Source organism: Hemiscyllium ocellatum, chromosome 2 (genome assembly GCF_020745735.1).
Source record: "Hemiscyllium ocellatum isolate sHemOce1 chromosome 2, sHemOce1.pat.X.cur, whole genome shotgun sequence".
NCBI classification, from domain to species: Eukaryota; Metazoa; Chordata; class Chondrichthyes; order Orectolobiformes; family Hemiscylliidae; genus Hemiscyllium; species Hemiscyllium ocellatum.
In genome coordinates, this window is record NC_083402.1 from 135,767,488 (window position 1) to 135,788,092 (window position 20,605).

Below are 20,605 nucleotides of genomic sequence, written 5' to 3' on the forward strand. Positions count from 1 at the left end.
GGGCCTGTTTCCACACGGTAGGGACTCTATGATCTGGCAGCATCTGTGGAGAGAAATCAGAGTTAATGTTTTGGATTGAGTGACCCTTCTTCAGAAGTCAAACACTGGACCCAGAAAAGCTCTGAGAAGGGTCACTCAAGTTGAAACGTTAAATCTGATATTTCTCCATGGATGCTGCCTGACCTGCTGAGATTTTCCAGCAATTTCTGTTTTTGTTCACTTGGAAGTAATGGGATCGTTTTGACTTTTTCGAAAAGTTGAGTTGCAAGCATTCATGCAGGTTCAAAAGAGGCATTCAGGTCCCTTATACTCCTGGTGTTGTAATGTAACATGTAGCATACCCTGTGCTCTTGACAATTATTCCACCTTCACCAATTAGTCTGAACTCTGTTGCTGTAGCTTCTGCTACTTCATTCCCGAAGAAGGACTCATGCCCGAAACGTCGATTCTCCTGCTCTTTGGATGTTGCCTGACCTGCTGCACTTTTCCAGCAACACATTTTCAGCTTCTGCTACTTCAGCCACGGTGCCTGGACTGATGTGGTAATGCTCTCAGCAATGGTAACAAGCTTAAATGCAATCAAATGTCCGTTGACATAAATAAGTTCCGTGAATCCCACATCAACGAGTTCCCTCATAAATCCCTTGGCTATATTTTCTAAAAGTCATTGTTGTACCATGTTAAGGCCTTGAGTGCGTAATCGTTTCATCTCTGGAACTGCGCCACTTCTGCATATGGTGTTTGACTTTTGACGCAGTGTTTTTTACTAAAGAACTTTTTTCTTCGTGAAATCCAATTTTGTATTCCATATGGTCCACCTCTGACCTTGAAACTGTTCAGGAGAATTCATTCTTTTTCTATTTTTTCTTGATTAATCTTTTTACTGTAAAACTGCGAACAATTTTTGTCACTTTAGTATTGATTGTTATCTCCTGTTCCTTATGCGTGTATCCACTAATATTGTTTTAAGTTGTTCAGGCCTGGTCTAAGTTTAATCACACGGGAGTTTGATTTTTTTTTAAGCTGGTAATGACCAAATTTAAAGAAATCTAGTGAAAGAGTCTATCAGAAGAAAAGAAGTACAAAAAAGAAAATGATAAAGGGCCATGGCTCAGTAATTAAGTAGTAACTTTGGTGGAACGAATTAAAACAGCCAGAGAACATTATGTAAGCTGATGGGAATTTTTTTGCAAAATTTGCTTTATGTTCCAGCCTTTTGGTATTCTTTATTACTGTATGCTTATGTTAAATTTCTTCAATTAATGTTTTTAACTTGCATTAATTTACTGCTTTCAAGCTTTTTATAATCTATTTCTTTGTAATACTGTATTACTGACCTAATTATTAGTGTTCATTTTAGGGATTCATGCTCACAGTTGCCAAATACAGACAGTTGACAGTTTATAATTTTCTGATAGTTTATTGGTTTATTAAGAAGCAGCAGTTTATAAATGATATATGAACTAATTAGATAAAGAAAATATAGAAACATGATAATTGGGGATGATTCACCAATATCAGAATGTGCTGTTCTCATTAAAGTTGGAGAGGGAGCACCTTGTTCTCTAGCTGAGGTGTCCTCTTCTTCTGGTCCATCTGCCTGGTGAGGATGGCTCAATGAAGTCTGCTCTCCAGGGACCACCCCAATATGAACTGCTGCCTGCACAGTCTGCTGAGGGACTCTCTGAGGGAACTTCTCTCTGCCCTGGCACAGTTACTCTAATACAGATATGGCCTACTCTATTCTTGGGTCCTGTGCAGATACTCCATTGTTGCTACAAGGCAGAATCTGGCTCCTGAGCTCTCTTGGGTCCTGTGTGGTTTTTCCAGGACAGATTTGGCTTCCCTAACTTCCTTTGAGCCAGCAGGATTATTTCAATGTGGACTTGGACTTCCTTCAGCATCTCCTGCCTTGAGTACATCTTTCATATCTTTTTGATACTGGACCAGGCCTCTGCTTTCGGAGTTTCAAGCATGCCTTTTCATTGCTTCCATGGTTACTGCCCTGCCTCTCTAATGATAATCCCACTCAGCAATGGCTGACTGTTTCTTAATTTGTTTCTAAGTCCTCTTTGAGTGGTTCATAGGATCCCTACAGTGTGGAAACAGGCCCTTTGGCCTAACAAGTCCACATTGACTCTCTGGAGAGTATCCCACACAAACCCATTCCCCATTACTTTACATTTACCCCTGACTAATGCACCGAACCTACACATCCCTGAACACTCTGGGCAATTTAGCATGGCCAGTTCATGCAGACACGGAGAAAATGTGCAAACTCCACACTCACAGTCGCCCGAGGCTGGAATGAAACCCTGGGTCCCTGGAGCTGTGAGGCAGCAGTGATAACAACTGATAACAACTCAAACACTCAAATGGTAATTCCTTGATTTTCTTTTCTTATGAGTTTTCTGAATTTCTCCCCATGATGAAGATCAAATCTGCATCACTGTAACCATGAGGTATTGCCTCAAGTAACCACTTTGGTGTCTTGTTGTATTTGTTACCTCTGACAGTAGGTGGTATTGGATAAAGATTTTTTGAGATGGATCGTTGCTACCAATCCTCCCTTGTCTTTGCTTTACCTTGGGCCTACCAGCAGAGTAAGTTGGCTGGATGGCTGGTTGGTGATGCAGAGCGACGCCAATAGTGCGGATTCAATTCCCACAAATGAGGTTACCATGGAAGATTTTCCTTTTCAAGCTATCCCCTCAACTAAGGCATGGTGAACCTCAGATTAAACAGTCATCAGCTATCTCTCTAATAAAAGAGTAGCCCTGTGGTCTGGTATGACCATGGCAACTTTACCTTTCATCTTTTGATCGGCATAGAGAATACATTACGGTATACCATCATCTGAAGAGACATTCTTCTTACATAACAATATTCCTTATACAACGTGAAAAGGTGCTACAACATTCAGGTCAGGCATAATTCATAGACATTTAGGAGCTTGCACAGAGACAGCTACTCCCTCCAAAAACTAAATTAGAAATTCTGGTATTCACCTATTAATTGTGTGTGCCATCAGTGGAAAGGGTGGAGTCAATGTAATATGAAGAATAATTCCTTTAGAACCATTACTTTGGGCAGCATGGTGGCTCAGTGGTTAGCACTACTGCCTCACAGCGCCAGGGACTGGGGTTCAATTCCAGCCTTAGGCAACTATCTGTATGGAGTTCGCACATTGTCCCCGTGTCTGCATGGGTTTCCTCTGGGTGCTCCAGTTTCCTCCCACAATCCATTGATGTGCAAGTTATGCTAAATTGCCCATAGTGTTAGAGGCATTAGTCAGGGGCAAATATAGGGGACAGGAATGGGTCTGGGTGGGTTACTCTTCTGAGGATTGGTGTGGACTCATTGGGCCAAAAGTCCTGTTTCCAATATCTAGGGAATCTAATCTAATTACATCATACAACAAATCCTGATCCTCTGAACTAGGATGTCCTAACTCCAAAGGTTGCTGGGCAACCTGAGGACAGCTCCTCACTCCCAGAATCACCAAGCAATGTGCTCAGCTTAGCTGAGATGATAGCATCTCCCAGAGCAGTTTTGATGAAGGGGGCCTGCAGGACTTGCAAACCAGCTTGAAGTTTGTACAGTAAATCAGGCAGCTCCCAAAGCTTTTAGTGGGGGTGAAAATACGTCCAGCTTCCACTGGGTGATGGGTGCTCTCTGTTTCAACTGGTTTCAGGTTGGTCAGGTCACTCACCCATCACTGGTAGAATGACATTGGCAGTGGAAAAGTAGTGTGGGCACAGACCCCCTTCCACTCACTCAATTTCAGAACTCCCGCACTCTCATCTCAGCTCATCCCTCCAGGACTTTGAAGCAAGGGGGACATTACAATCCACATAACATCAGGGAATGCTTACATAATAGAGCACAGTAGGAGGCCAGTCAGGAGATTATGTCTGTCCAAACCTGAAGTCTTACATGCTGCCCATTTCCCTTCCTTTACCAAGCTGATGTTGACAGCTCATTTCTTCCTTTCCCATCTCTTCCAGTATTCCATCTTTGCCTGTTTACCAGTTGTAATGTTTCCTTCCTGTCCACAGTCCAATGCTTATAAGAATTTGACTTGCTTTTCCCATAGCTATCTGATATTGCTTAATATTCTCAAGAATATAGAATAACAAGCCCAAAGGGCCTCTGCTAATTAGGGTCCATGTATGGAACAGATGAAATCGCCTGAACGTGATTATATTACAACATATTGCACATGATTTTCCATATTTATGAGCCATTGAGTTAATTTCTTTGAATGCGCATTACTAATGTCATCTTTATTGATAACATTTGCACATTTCTTGTGTCAGTTGTGAATTTTATTCAAATGTGCTGAAAATTAATACACAGTGCCGTAACCATAACAATGCCCCTTGGAATCAGGATTGCCTTCAGCCAATTAGTGCTGACTGCTTCTGCAATTGCTGCCAAATCCCATTCTGTAATGTTAGTTTCTATTCATTTTTAATACAGCCTTTGGCAAAAATGTTATTGGGGAGGCAGAGAAATTCAGCTTATGTTCTGAGGTTCTGGATCTAACGATGAGCCAGAAACCATTATCAATTATCAGAAAAACGCATCTCGCTAATGTCCATTAAGGAAGGAAATCTGTCATCCTTACCTGGTCTTTCCTACATGTGACTCCAGATCCAGATTGACTCTTAATTGCCCTTTCAGCAGTTAGGGAAGGGCGGCACGGTGGCACAGGGGCTAGCACTGCTGCCTCACAGCGCCAGAGACCCAGGTTCAATTCCTACCTCAGGTGACTGACTGTGTGGAGTTTGTACATTCTCCCCGTTTCTGTGTGAGTTTCCTCCCACAGTCCAAAAAATGTACAGGTTAGGTGAACTGGCCATGCTAAATTGCCTGTAGTGTTAGGTGAAGGGGTAAATGCAGGTAAATGGGTCTGGGTGGATTGCGCTTCGGCGGGACGGTGTGGACTTGTTGGGCCGAAGGGCCTGTTTCCCCACTGTAAGTAATGTAATCTAATAAAAGCTGTCCTCATCAGAGACACTCATTTGAACATATTTTTAAAATGTAGCTTATTTGTAAATCTCAGTTAATTAGATTCATGAATGTATCCACTCTCTTCCTTCAAAACAATCAATTCGGATCAAGTATGACTGTGCCTCTAATGCCATGTTGGGGATCCCCAAAACACGTTTTAGGTCCATTTTGGAGTGTGAAACAGGCTTTGACTGAATATCCAATCACATGGTTATGTAAAAGTCATTAAATTGGAGCACCACATCATTTTCATAGAATTTTTCGATCCTTTTCATTGCAAAATACCTAATGCCTTTTTAAAGTGAACCTCCATCTCCACTTTGACAACATCCAATTAAAAATGGCTTTCAGACTCAAAGAGGGGACTCGTGCAGTGACGGTGGTCATACCTCTGAGCCAGGAGACCTGAGTTCAAGTTCCACTGCTTCAACCGTGTGTCATAACGTCTCCAAACAAATTGAGTAGAAAATATCGTCAGGGTCAAAGATTGCTGTGGTTAGAATGATTTTCAGCTGCGTGGCATTGGCACCAATACTGCAGTGGAAGGGGAAATGTTCTGGTGGATCAGGCTTCACTTGGTCTCCTGGGACCAGTATTGTAGCAAATTAAATATCTAGGGCTGTAGAGAGGACCTAAAACTGCTTACAGAGGGGGAGGGTTTGTAAGGGTGGAAATACAGATCAAGAGGATATGGCAGAATTACAGGGGGACTAGCATAACAATACCTAAAGTGACACAGAGTATACAAACATCTAAAAACAGCATTAAATAAAGTTAAAAATACTAAAGAGGTGAAGAGCTTGGATCCAGACTCATGGCCAAGCATCTAACAAGAAGGCATGGTGGCTGAGTGGTCAGCATTGCTGCCTCACAGCATCAGGGTCCCAGGTTTGATTCCAGCCTCGGGTGACTGTCTGAGTGGAGTTTGCACATTCTCCCCATGTCTGCATGGGTTTCCTCTGGGTGCTCTGGTTTCCTTCCACAGTCCAAAGATGTGCAGGCCAGGTGAATTGGCCATGCTAAATTGCCCATAGTGTTAGGTGCATTAGGGAAATGGGTCTGGGTGGGTTACTCTTTGGAGGGTCAGTGTGGACTTGTTGGGCCAATGGGCTTGTTTCCACACTGTAAGGAATCTAATCTAAGAATGTAAAGTTGATCTTTCAGCTTTATTCCTTTAGTTTCTATCTTAATATTCTATGCCTTGATTTATTTTCTGAGATTTAAGATGGTGTTGGAGAGTGGCAAACATTATACAACACTTTTCATTGTATTTGTAACAAATACATATGACAATAAATAAATCAGATCAGATCTAATTACTTGGGAGTGCTTAGTATTTGGGACAAAATAGATTAATTAACCACACAAATACAAAATAATGGGTATAATCTTTGAAGCTATTACAGAGATATGGTTACGAGGAGCTCAAAGCTGGGAGTTAAACATTCAGGGTATGTGGATTTTATGAAAGGACACGTAGGAATGTTAGAGAGATATGGTAGCATTGTTGGCAAGGAGTTGAAAAAGCATGAAAGCAAGAAAGTATCGTGAATCAGAAGATGTAGAGACCCTATGGACGAAGATAAGAATTAACATTCATTAGAAAGTAAAAGAACAAGAGGTGACCTTATTGAAACATACAAGGTTCTTAGAGGACTTGAGAGGATAGATGTAGGAAAGTCATTTTCCCTGATGGGAGAGTCTCATTTCTGAGAGAATAATCTATTCTCTCAAAGGGTAGTGAATGTGTGGCCTTCTTTGCTGCAGAAGGCTGTTGAGACTGAGCTACTAAGCATATTCAAGGTTGAGATAGACAGCTTTTAACTCAGTCAGGAATTGAGGGTTATGGGGGAAATGCAGCAAAGTGGAGTTCAGGATTATTCGATCAGCCACAATTGCAGAGAAGATTCGGTGGGTTGAGTGGCCTGCCTTCTGCTGCTATATTTTATGGTCTTTATAGGTGACGATTGGGCTCTTCTGGAATGGTGGTAGTGCCCTTTACTTCTGGACCAGGAGGTCTGGGTTTAAGGTCACCTGTTCCAGAGGTGTGTAATAAGATCTCTGAAATGTTTGGTTAGAAAATATCCATGGATGAAGATTCTCAACACCATTAGTGTGCTGGGGGAGGTGTGCTCAGTACGAGGAGGGGCATTCTACGGCTTATGGATGGCAGAAGGATTTTTAGGTATCTTCTTTGTATCAGTGGTCTAAGATTATTGGGAGCATTAACACCACATTATGGCTGCAATGCAAAAATAAACTCAATGTCTTAACAGAGTCTGCAAAGCATGTCATAGGGAATACTTAGTTCGTTAGTTTACTCCTTTCCTAAATCTGGCTTCAAAACCCAAGGCAGTCTCCCCTAAATCCTGTCAAATCATTCCAGCACATTTTACTCCTATTTCTGCTATTTCTGACACATCCCTCTCATTTTAGCCAACTCTATACATCTCCACTGTTCTATCCTGACCTGTATATTGAGATCATTATCCCATAACCTTATCACTAACTCGCTGCTCTGTTGCCTCTGACCTGGTAGTCGAGGTGGACGAGGAAAGTGATTGAGGATTGCAGTAGAACGAAAGTGTGGCAACCATTTCTAGATAATTGAGCACAGGCCTACATTGTTCTCTGTGTGGTCATTAATGATTGAATATTCAATTTGTGGAAGTTTATCATATGGAAAGTTCTGGTGAGCATGGAGGGCGATGTAAATGCCACCAGTAAGTACAGCAGGGGAAATCCAGTAATTCTGATAAATATATTGCTTTTTTTGTATTGCTAGTCATCCATGGGGTGGATGAATGGATGCAGTTTTGGAAGTATTATATTTGTTACCACCTGAAGGTGGTATTCATAGTGAACTGATATTAATATCCCTGGATGCCATCTGAAGTGACCTAGAGTCATAAAAGTATAGAACTACTGCTCTTTCCAATGCATATGGAATACAAGTCTTGATACTAGTCTCCAAATTCTGCTGTAACATGTGATATAGCTCATTGAGGCATTGCAAAAGCAAATCTGTTTCACAAATACTCCACAGACAGTTCCAGGCGTGATAGTCTGTTCCTGAAGATCTATGTGCTATAATATTCCTCTTTTCCATCACCTGCTCTAAGACTCTGTGTCTCTTGGCTGTCTTTTCTCCTCCTGGAAGGTCTCCACACTTCAACTGGGCAACACAAGCAGTTTTCTCACAGTTTGTGATCGTCAATTCTAGTCGCGGGTTGTTCACAGTTTACAATACTTCAAATAACTCATTCTCCAAAACTCGTACACTTTGAAAAAAAAAAGCCAAAGCAGCTGATTGTCTCAACTGCCCGTAAACTCAACTGGAGATTTACATTCATTAGAGGTGAATAACTCTTTTAATGCAAGTTGAAATTGCATCCATTGTTTGGCTGGTTGGTTTAGAAATTTATGAACAAGGTGTACTAAGACATAAAATTTTGCAAAACAGTTTTGATTCAGGTGTAGAATTCATGTTGTTATGTTTATAATTAGGTCAGGGATGCCCAAGATATGACCCAATGAAATCCCAAGTATTTCTGGTACAATTTGGATGGAGAAAAACAAGAATATAGGATCTATCCTCAGAAGTTTGTATCTCATCCCCAACACTCACTAGCTACCTGGTGAAGGAGCAGTGTTCTGAAAACTTGTACTTCCAAATAAATCTGTTGGATTATAATTTGGTGCTGTGTGATTTTTAACTTTATCCCTAACAGATTTCATGTTTACTAATAGCTTTTTTTAAAAAAATGATACTTACCGGTTTACGCTGAACGTGGTTACATTGCTTTTCCCCTTTCCAAACACAGGACCACATGAATCCATCATTAACCTCAGAACTATCCTGGACCACAAAAAGACATTGAAACTATCAAATGGTGCTTCCAATTTGATGTGCCCAATTAAATAATCTGTTTATGTTTCTTTGGACAATAAAAGAGGCAAATTGAATCTGATAATGAGGAGAGCAAATGAAATTTTGGCATTTATTGTTAAAGGAATAGAGTCTAAAAGTTAGAGAAGTGTTGCTGCAATTCTACAAGGCACGAGTGAGACAACACTAGAGTACTGTGTAGAGTTTTAGTTTCCTTTAACTGAGGAGGAATGCCATTGCATTGGGGCAGTTCAGTGGAAGTTCACTAGATTGATTCCAGAAATAAGGGTTTACCTTCTGATGAGAGATTGAGCAGTTGTGGCCTACACTTTGTAGACTTTAGAAGAATGAGAGAAGGCCTAATTAAGGCCATAATTTACTACAGGGGTTTGGCAAAGTAGACACAGAGGATTTTTCCTCATGCGAGGCAGTCTAGAACAAGAGGTCATAGGTTTAAAACAAGGAGCAGCAGATTTAAAACAAAGATGAGGAGAAATTACTTCTCTAAAAGGGTTGTGAAGTTCACTATCTCAGTGTGGTGGGTGTTGGGACATTGAGTAAATTGAAGGGGGAGATAGATTTTTAAATATTAGTAGGTTGGAAGGATATGGACCAAGTGCAGGCAAGTGGGACTAGTTCAGTTTGGAACATGGTCAACGTGGACTAGTTGAACTGAAGGGTCTGTTTCCGTACTGTATGACTCCTCGTCTCTAATAGTGCATGCATTTGAAGACTGTACAGTGAGACTTAAGCACAAATTCAGAGACCAAACTCACCCAATTCGTATTTGTTTATTTGAGACTTTAATCATTCAAGTAATGAGAGTCTATTAAGTGATTCAACACAGGAATGTTTATTAACTAACAAAAGGTAACATGACATTACTGGCTCATTCTGAGTCTTACCTCCTGATATAGTTTAGGCTTGGGATGACATACAATCACCTCTGTCGCCTCTGATTTCAGCCAACAAGCATTCTTGTCTTTCATTTCAAACTCACTGCTGACTGAAAGCTGGTGCTTATTAAATCTTTCCAACCCATGATCAGTGACTTTCCTTTTATGATTCGTGTAAATGAGGCATTGCTGGTTAATGATTGTTCACACACTATTTAACCCAGTCTCTGATTGGTCTCAGCAATGATGGTTATCTACTGATGTCACTTCCAATTATCACTTGACTGCTTTCCTAAAATGCCAACTGTTTATTGGAATGTCCCCTTGGTATAGTGTTCTAATAATTCAATTAATTTTGTGACATTCTGCTAAGATAATGGAGTGCCCTAAGATAGTTACAATATCTGGTTGTTTGAGATAAGACAGAATATGATAACATTAATAACTAATCTACGATCTCTGGTTTTATCATCCAAGTCAGTTATCAATATTTCATGCCTTACAAAATTCTAAAAGCAGACACTTATCATTGTGTCCTGGTTCAAGGATCTGTCCTTTAACATGTGCTTCTTAATAGTAGCTTTGGGTGGTTGCAAGCGAATTGATTAAGTATTGCAAAAGAGCAAAGTTGCGTACAACAAACCAGTGCAGAAATGAAGAAGTAGGAATGAAAATTGTGTGCTTATCTTAATACTGTCACAGAACTTCACTCTAAGCAAGAGAAACATAATTGTGTCATAATGAGAAAGAAAACGATTGCTCCGTTTCAGGGGTTACCAGTTAAAAAGGTTAAACTAATTTACGACAAGCGGAAAACTTAATCCTGAACAGCTGTACTGGGCACAGCGGGCCCTTTGAACCTGACTCAATGGTGCCGAGTACCAGCCAACAAGATGTAATTTCTAGAGAAAACAGAGGTGCTAGAGATGTTCATTCATTGCTGATTAGTTTAATTACAGAGCAAAAATTGCAAAGCCAAAGTACAGCAGTGGGCTTGCTAACATTTAGCCCCCAACGTAATCTGTGCAATGTTTCACCATTATAAAGGAGAGTATTTTGACAAAGACAGCCATATGATATCTGACATTGATTACAATTAAACAGCATAATAACATGCTGTTTGGTCACTTAATTAATATACTTCAATTATTTGATCATAAATAGACAAAAGTATTAGTGTCAAACATGATGTTGGAGGGATTGTGTCGTTTCTCTCTTTCTGGGCCATAATGTCTTGGTTTGGTCCCAGTTGCCTTGGAGGCATGTCATAAAATGCCTGAATTTATTAATTAAAATAATTAACTCAAGCATTCATTTCCTTGTAAAAGAAGAAATGAATTGAATTGCAAACTACCGTATTATGCACAAATAAATGTCCAGGACAAAACCACTGCAAAAGGTAGAAGGACATTTGTTAACCAATGACAGAATCATTCTCAGAGGAGATTTGAACCATTGCCAAGCTTTACAATGAACTGTTCCATCTGTGGCAGATCTCACATGCACTTACTCAGGAATCATGATGACCATGTTATGGCTGAATGAAAAGGAACATAAGAACTGGGAGCAGCAGAAGGTGATTCAGCTCCTTGGAGACTGCTCCTCCTTTTAATATATTCATGACTTATCTCACCTTATCTCGACTCCACTTTCCCGTCTGCACTCCATAATCCTTCAACCTACTAATATTCACCTCACTCCATTTCCTTTCGATTTAACAAGGCCCACTAAACCTATTAATAAACACTGAAAAGATAGCACATAGCTAGCCCTCAGCCTCTTATGAACTAGTCAGGAAAACAAAATCACTAAGACATTTTGTGCTTGATTTGGAGTTTGAGTGGTGGTACGATGGCCCGGTGGTTAGCACTGCTGCCTCACAGTGCCAGGGACCCAGGTTCAATTTCAGCCTCGGGTGACTGTGTGGAGTTTGCACATTCTCCCCGTGTCTGCATGGGTTTCCTCTGGGTGCTCTTCTTTCCTCCCACTGTCCAAAGGTGTGCAGGCCAGGTGAATTGGCCATACTAAATTGCCCATTGTGTTAGGTGCACTAGTTAGAGGGAAATGGGTCTGGGTGGGTTACTCTTCGGAGGGTTGGTGTGGACTTGGTGGGCCGAAAGGCCTGTTTCCACACTGTAGGGGATCTAATCTCATCTAAGAAGGATGCTGCCACTTATTCCCTTTACTTTGACTATGTCTAAGGACCTAGTTGGTTTACATTGTTGAGGGTCAAACACTAGAATAAAGAGGCGAACATGTGGCTCAAAGATTGGTGAGGGTGTAATGGGATTGAGTTCATGGGACATTAGCACCAGTGCTGGTGTAGGGAACTGTTCTGTTTGGAAAAGCTTCACCTGAATCATGCTGAAACCAGAATCTTGGAGAATTGTAGAGCTGCATAACTAGAACTGTAGCTAGAGCTTTAAATAGAAGAGTGAGAGAGGGCCTGGGGTTGGTTCACTGATGGGGCTGAAAGAAGTGTCAGACAATTTAATTGTAGAACAGACCTAAAGACTTTGTATCATAATGCACAATGCAAACCAATAATGCAAATTAAGGTAAATGAATATGATATCATAACCATGACAGAAATATGGTTACAAGGAGATATCATTCAGGAATATTTGGCTTTTCAGAAAGACAATAGAGATGAACATGTTGAAGGTGTAGCACTGTTAATGAGAGATGAAATGTGGACAGTTGTGAGAGCTGATCTGGGCTCAGATGATATATACAGTCCATTTGGGCTGAGGTGAAAAAAAACAAAGGGAAAGGAGACATTGATAGGAGTAGTGAACAAACTTCTAGACAGTGGTCACTCTGTAAGAAAGGCTGTAAATCAACAAATAATAGGAGCATGTAGCAAGAGTAGAGCAATAATCATGGGTGACTTTAATCTTCACATTGATTGGGTTAATCAAATTGGAAAGAGTAACTATGACAACAAATTCAGAAGATGGTTTCTAAGAGCAAGATATCATTGAGCCACCCATGGAGCTGGCCAACTTGGATCTGGTAAGGAGCAATGAAGCAAGTTTAATCAATGATCTCAGAGTTAAGATTCCCAGGAAGTAGTGTTCATACCATTTAGAATTTAATATTCAGTATGAACGTGAGAAATTTGGGTCAGAAACAACTGTGTAAAAATAAAATAAAGGGAATTGCAATGAAATGAACATACAGCTAGCTAAAATGAGCTGGTCAGATAGAGTAACAGGAATGGCAGTAAGCAAGCAGACGCTGACATTTAAGGAGATAATTTATGACTCTCAGCAAAACAACATCCCAATAAGGAGGAAAGATTTTAACCGAGATGTAAACCGACCCTGGCTAACCGAGGAAGTTAAGGAAAATGCGTATAAGGAGGTCAAAGTTAGTGATAGTCCCAAAGACTGGGATCAACTCAAAATCTAAAAAAAAAGGAGGGTGAGAAAGATAATAAAGACAGAGCAAGTAAACCACAAGGGCAATATGATGGAGGAATTTAAAAGTTGACAATAAGAGCTTCCTTAAATATAGAAAAATAGAGAGGCTGCAGTGAACATAGAAATGAATCTGGGGAAGTGGTTATGAAAGGAAGGAAATGACACGGGGGTTAAACATTTTTTACATCAATCCTTACAGTGGAAGATTCTTTAATCATCCCATTAATACTAACAAGTATGGGAGAGGAACTAAGTGCCGTTACCATTACTAGAAAAGAACATTAGTCAAACTTATGGGGCTCAAGGTAACAGGTCCCATGGACCTGATGGCTTGCATCCTTGCGCACTGAAAGAGGCAGCTACAGAGATAATGGATGCATTCTAATTTTCCAAAATCTTTGGATTCTGGAAAACTTCCAGAGGATTGAAAACTGTTAGTGTGACTTCCCTATTCAAAAGGTGAGGGAGACAAAAAAGTTAAGTCATAAGAGCTCATGGTGTTGGATGTAACATATTGGCATGGATCAAGAAATGACTAATGGGCAGGAAATGACCAGAGGAGATAAAGAATTTTTTTTAGGCAAGTGGGGGGTGATGGTGGGGTGATCTGTAACCAATGAAATTCCACAGGGATCATTGCTGGAACCACAACTGTTTATAATTTATATTAATGACTTGGAGGGAGGAAGTGAATGTGCAATGCCAAATTTGCAGACATCACAAAAATAGATGGAAAGGCAGGTTGCAAGAGGGATACAAAAGGTTTACAGAAATATTTTGATAGTTTAAGTAAATTGGCAAGAAGTTGGCAGGTGACGTATATTGAGGGAAAATATGAAGTGGTTCATTTTGAAAGGGAGAACAAAAGAACGGAATATTATGTAAATGGAGAAAAACTGCAGAAAGCCTCAAGGTAGAGGATTTTGGGAGTACATGTACATGAAACACAGTAAGCTAGTACAGGGGCGCAGCAGGTAAACAGGAAGTCTATTGGAATGTTGGCCCTTATTTCAGGAGCTGGAGTATTAGTCCCTTTATTTAAGAAGATATTGTTTCATTGAAGGTAGTTTGAAGAAAGTAGCAAAGGCTAAACAGTCTGGGACTGTACTCTCTGGAGTTTAGAAGAGTGAGGTGTGATCTCATTAAAACATATAGGATTCTTAAGGAGTTTAATAGGGTAGATGCTGAGAGGATGTTTCCCCTAATGGGAGAGTGTAGGACCAGAGGGCATAGTCTCAGAATAAATTGTGATGAGGAGGAATATTTTCACTTAGAAGAGTTTTTTGTTCCTTTTGCCATGGAGAACCATTGAGCAGAGTCTTTGAGTTTACTTAAGGCTGGGATAGATAGATTCTTGATCGGTAGGGGAATCAAGACTTAAAGGGAAAGGGCAGGGAAACTGGACATAAGGTATGTTGGATCAGTCATGATCCTACCAAATGACAGAGCAGTCATGCGTGCAGAATGGCCGATTCCTGTTCTTATTTCTTGTGGTCTTACGGCAGTCTTAACAAAAGGAGAATGCTGAGTTATGCAGTTTACGCATGATAGCAATCAGGTACAAGTTACATTAGTTTCTGGGGTTCTTGTGATGTAATGGTAGTGTCCTTACCTGAGAGCCTGGATGCAAGTTGGACTTGCTCCAGAGATATGTTCTAACATCTCTGAACAGGTTGATTAGGAAACGTTGATTCTCCTGCTCCTTGGATCTTGCCTGACCTGTTGTGCTTTTCCAGTGCCACACCAACCCAGCCCACCAGACCCAATATTCCAAGTGTTTCAAGACTCAGCTGATTATACAGACCACCCCCAGCCTGGTTGGTCAGGATGAGGCAAAGATTCAAATAAAGTTTGCTTAAACTAAGACATTAGACAGTGCAAACTACTTTAAATATATGGTCATCAATCCATTTTGCCAAACACCTTTCATTAAATAGCTACTCAGCAGTGGTTGTCAGACTAATCTTTAACAAAATGGAATGCTTTCAATTTAGATCAGGACTGAATTCCATTAAAAGGTTTCTCTGAGACCAGTTGAGTTTGGCATTTATTTTTCTTGTCAATGTCAATTTGAGGACAAATTTTCAGTGCGAAATGGATTAGAAACACAGAAAAGTTTGCATAACACAGGTTTACAATACAAATAATGAACTCCATTGGTCGAAGAGATTGTATGCCAAAAACTTATGTCCTATAGGCTGTAAGTTAAAGTTTGCTAAGAGTCAATATAATCCTTGCCTCTGGATGATAAAGGAGGCAATTAAGGAAATGAGAACACTAATCTTAAAGAACATGTAACTGCAGTGGCCATCCAATAGCATATTCAGCAAGAAACCGAAATTTTAAATTAGATTAGTGCTACAGCTCTTGGAACATCTTGGAACATCATTTAAATTCAGAATGAAAAAGATTTCACTGCACTGGCATTATTCACAAGTCAAATAATCAAAAAATGTACTTAAACACAATTGGTTTCAGTACACGTTTGGTATTCAACAGTTTTGATCTGAAAGCCAACAATGCTGTGTTTACAATTGGTTCGAAAAGATGTTTAGGTTAGATTAGATTCTCTACAGTGTGGAAACAGGCCATTTGGCCCAACAAGACCACATCAATCCTCTGAAGAGTAACCCACCCAGACCCATTCCCTCCCCGAGATTTACCCCTGACTAATGCACCTAACACTATGGGCAATTTAGCATGGCCAATTCACCTAACCTGCACATTGCTATACACATTAATGTTATACACATTAAATCATCAATTCTAACAAAAGTTCATTCCACATTTTAAGACTTGTTATGAACTAACTACAAATATGTGAAACCAAATGTTCTAATTTCAAATCAGTTGAAAACGTCCCACCAAATGCTTTTTTTATTCAAATTTAATCCATTAGTATAGGTGAATTACTGCTGGATTTTAAAAGCTGGGAAAAAATGTAGTTGTAATTGGACAGGTCTACACGTGCTGAAGTTTAATACATAAAGTTAGATTTTATGTAACCACATTACAAATGTTTGCCATAGTAGTGCATGACTGGTATCAAATATATATGATTTTTGTGAATTACCTACATTTCGTTTGTAAATATATCTAATTGTTCCACTGGGTTATTTTGCACTATAATCCTGCATTCAGCTAGAATATACCAGTGAACTGTACATCATCTGAAACCAGTACATGAAGCCAAGAGATAAAGCTGCAAAGTTTTATGAAAATTTTGATGTCTGTAACAGAAGGGAAACTAAAATTTTTGTTGCCCTGAGCTAAGGAATATCTGTAAAACTGTCCCTTCGGTGATGAAACTGCATTTTTTTTAAAAAAACTTACTTCTTTGAACAAGATTAGTTTCATTGAAACCATTTGGCTGAAAGCTCAATAACTATTTTTCAAAGGAGCAGTAATTTTGCCAACTGCAGAATGAAACCGATGTTTTGGAAAAGTTCAGATTTGGTTTGGGTGGTGTGATATATAATCTATTAATAATACCTAAATCAAAGTAAGGTAGTGTAGTAACACAATACTAAATTGGTAATCCAGGCAATTTCCTGTTTAAACCAACGTTTTTGATATCGAAGTTAAAATTCATAGTTTAAGAATATATACTTGTACTTAATATATACTTATCATTCAAAAGCCCACATCTGGATTCAGCACATGATTTGATGCTAACTTTTTAATGTTCCAAGACCTGTTTTCAATAAATATCAGCGCAATGCTGCTAATATCTCTGCAGACTCAAAGTATCAGTGGAGTTCAATTACTTGCCTGAAATAGATGACCATAAAAGAAATAGAAATATTTTACTCCATGTATTCCCTGGGTCTGATCTCTCTAGCTATTCTGTTGCTGTGGGAGCTTTTGTGAATAACTTACAAATTGTATGTTTATTTTTTGGCTTTATCCGGAGATTCTGATAGCAGATTTCTTCAAAACAGGTTGCACTTTCCTAAATGTTTTGAAAAATAATCTGATGTTCTGATGGGATTGAACAGGCTGGATTCTTCCCAAAATTGGTGTTTTTGTTGAGGCAAGTGCTTGATCCTCTTCATCTGTCCTGGTGTGTTTTCAGCTGATGCCGGGTGATGTAATCAAGATTAGAGTAGTGCTGGAAAAGCACAGTAGGTCAGGTAACATCCGAGGAGCAGGAAAACTGATGTTTCAGGCAAAAGCCCTTCATTGTGAGTTCAGCTCTGGCACTGCAGAGTGAACTCAGGAAGTGGTTTTGCAAATTGGGTAAGGAATCCAATCATGAGCAGAATACAAATGCAAGAGACATCTTTCAGGGAAGAAGTTTGGGAGAAGATTTGTAGCTCGGGTGCTTGTTGTTGTGGTTCTGTTCACCGAGCTGGAAATTTGTGTTGCAAACGTTTCGTCCACTGTCTAGGTGACATCCTCAGTGCTTGGGAGCCTCCTGTGAAGCGCTTCTGTGATGTTTCCTCCGGTATTTATAGTGGTTTTAGTAGGAAAGAAGCCAGATGTAAGATGTTTTTATCAAGTCCAGAACAAAATGGAAAATGGACACACCTTAACTGGAGATGTAGCATAGAAACTGACACAAAATGAGCCACAAATGATAGATCAGAGTATTTTTTTTAGAAGGCACAATATTAAATATAGTGGATGTCCAATGAGATTTGTGGATTCAGGAGCAAAGCACATTAGAATGCCACAAACAGGGACTGAAAATCATCAGGAAGGCTAATGGGATGATGGCCTTCATTACTGAACTATAGGGATGCAGGGATAATGCTGCAATTATACTAAACCCAAGTTAGGACCTATTTAGGATACTGTAAACAGATCTTTGTACCTTAGGAAAGATATTTTAGCCTTGGATGGATTTCAACACCAGGTTTACAAGGATAATACTGGACTTTAGAACTTACATTATGAGGAGGATCAAATTAGGCTTTTAATTTCTATAATTTAGGAAGTTAAAGGGTGATCTAATCTAAGTCTTCAGGATAGCAACATGGAAGGACAGGGTAGATAAAGATAAACTGTTTCCAGTAATTGAGGATTCTGGAACTGGGGTGTAATCTAACGGTTAGGGCCAGATCATTCAGGAGAAATGTTCAAAAGCAATTTGATGTGCAAAAGGCAGTGGAGATTTGGAACTCTCTTCCTCAAACAGCGGTCGATACCATTTCAATTGTGAAACTTAAATTTGAGGCATATTGTTATTAAGCTAGGCTATCGCAGAATGTGGGCCGAGGCAGGCATATGGAGTTAGGCCACAGCTCAGCCGTGATTCTATTGAATGGCAAAGGGAGTTCAAAGGGCCTACTCCTGTTCCTGTATATCTATGACTCATGATCAGGCTGTGCTGGAGAACAGGCTCTACTGTAACTAAAATCAAACTGGATCTGGGAACTGAAATAAGAGAGAAAAAGAGTTCCTGCTGCTAGTGTTCAGTTATTTAAAGGAATAGATTGAATTCTCACCCAAGTTTAAATTATCATTCATGGCGATCAAGAATTTCACTGCAACGTCTCTGAGAATGGATTATGAGCCATGAAGGATGTTCTTTTCTAAAATGAAAGCTCACAAAAATCAAATTTATTTGAAAGTAGCAAAGCATGTAATAAGCCCAAGTATTATGGACCAGGCCAGACCACTCAAAACATTCTTAAGCAGGCAGCCTAGACTGTAACTTTGCAATTTGATTTGGTAAGTGTACAGTGAAAATTACCCAGAATAAGTTAGCTAGGTTGACTAATAGATTTTAAAACAGACAAAAATTTATTCACAAAATTGCACAATGAAATACGAAGGACAGAATAAAGAACCCCTACAGAACTCAGTCTATCCAAACTAGACTTTAGTATGCTGTTCCAAATATACACAGCAGTCCCAATAAGCAAACTCTCTTTAAAATCCAGTATAAATGGAAAATATGCTTACAGGTTGAAGTTGAAGGGCAGAAAGAGAGAGACAGAGTTTCCACACAGCTCCCTGTTGAACTCCTCACCCGTTCAGGACTAAACTAAACTGCTCAGCTAGCAAGCTGACCACTCCCCTTTCATTATACAGGTCACATCTAAAACATGACCACTTTGGCTTGAAGTCTCATCTGTTTACATATAAACAAAAGGCTTCTCAAAATCCTTTTCATTTCTGTATCAAACCAGACTGATCAGAGCCCAACCTGGTTTCTTACCCCTCTAAAAAAAAATGGACAGAGTCTCCTGGAGCCAAGGAAGAGCTTTTAAAAAGGAAAGGGACTAGATTTGTGCACAAGTTATACAGTGCACAGTACTGTCACTGAGCATTCAGGTGATTGTAATACTGGTGGATCCACACCAGCAAGACCATTATGAGTAGGACTAAGGAAGTTCTTGGGAAAAATGACTGCACGACTCAAATTGATTGGGAGTCATTGTTGGATGAGAACTGGTGACCACCTTTTCATCGAGGATTTGGAATTATAACCGAGGGCAGAGTTTTTAAGTACCTTGCAAATGACAAGTAGGGCATTGGTGCTCAGTGGATTGACCAAGAAAACCGAGATCCAATTTTGTTTCACCAATTAGCTATTCAGTTAGCATTTACACTGACCATAATTTGTCTGTTAAATCATAGGGGGTTCATTGATAACTTTGTTTTGAGTGTTACATTTATAAAAATGAAAACTTGCCCATTGGTCTTCTCACTGAGGTCACTTGGTAAATTCAGTTTTTGTTTGGTCTGTTGGTATTCACAGTTTCACAACATTTTTATCACAGCTATTGAAATACGGAAACATTGAACCACTTGCAAATTGAATATATGCAACCTCTATAATGGGTTAAATCATGCCAAATTGCCAAAATCCAAATCGTGTAAAGTCACTCTCATGATCACACAACTCTTAAATGTGTTATGAAGATGTGGGTGTACTGAACCTTTAAGAAAGTTAGAAGCTAGCAGAACTACCTGACAGCACCAAGCGTTCTCAACAAGTTACAATATAGCATGCGGTCCAACAGTTAGTGTAACTGGTTGCCTGGAGACAAAAACAGATTTAAATTAGGCCAATTTATTTAATTTATACCTCAAAAAATACAAAATTTTAATCAAGTTTGAATTGAGTATATTGACAATATTAAAAGCCAATGACACAATCTGATGCTTTGGGATATAAAACAATGGAAAATTGAACAGTTGTCACCAAACCAACAGATGTAGACTGATAGTCTGAACTGTCTGAGAGGTACCTGTCTAGAGAAGGAGTTTGCACAGAGAAAGACATCAACACTGACCTGGAGAGCAAATCTGCAAAGAGATGATTCAACAGCTGGCTGGTTTTGAAATTTGAATTTTTCAGTAAATCTTAATCGGGGGTTTCGTCAGACTAATATTATAGAAGGGAAGATAAAAGATAGGTTAGAGGA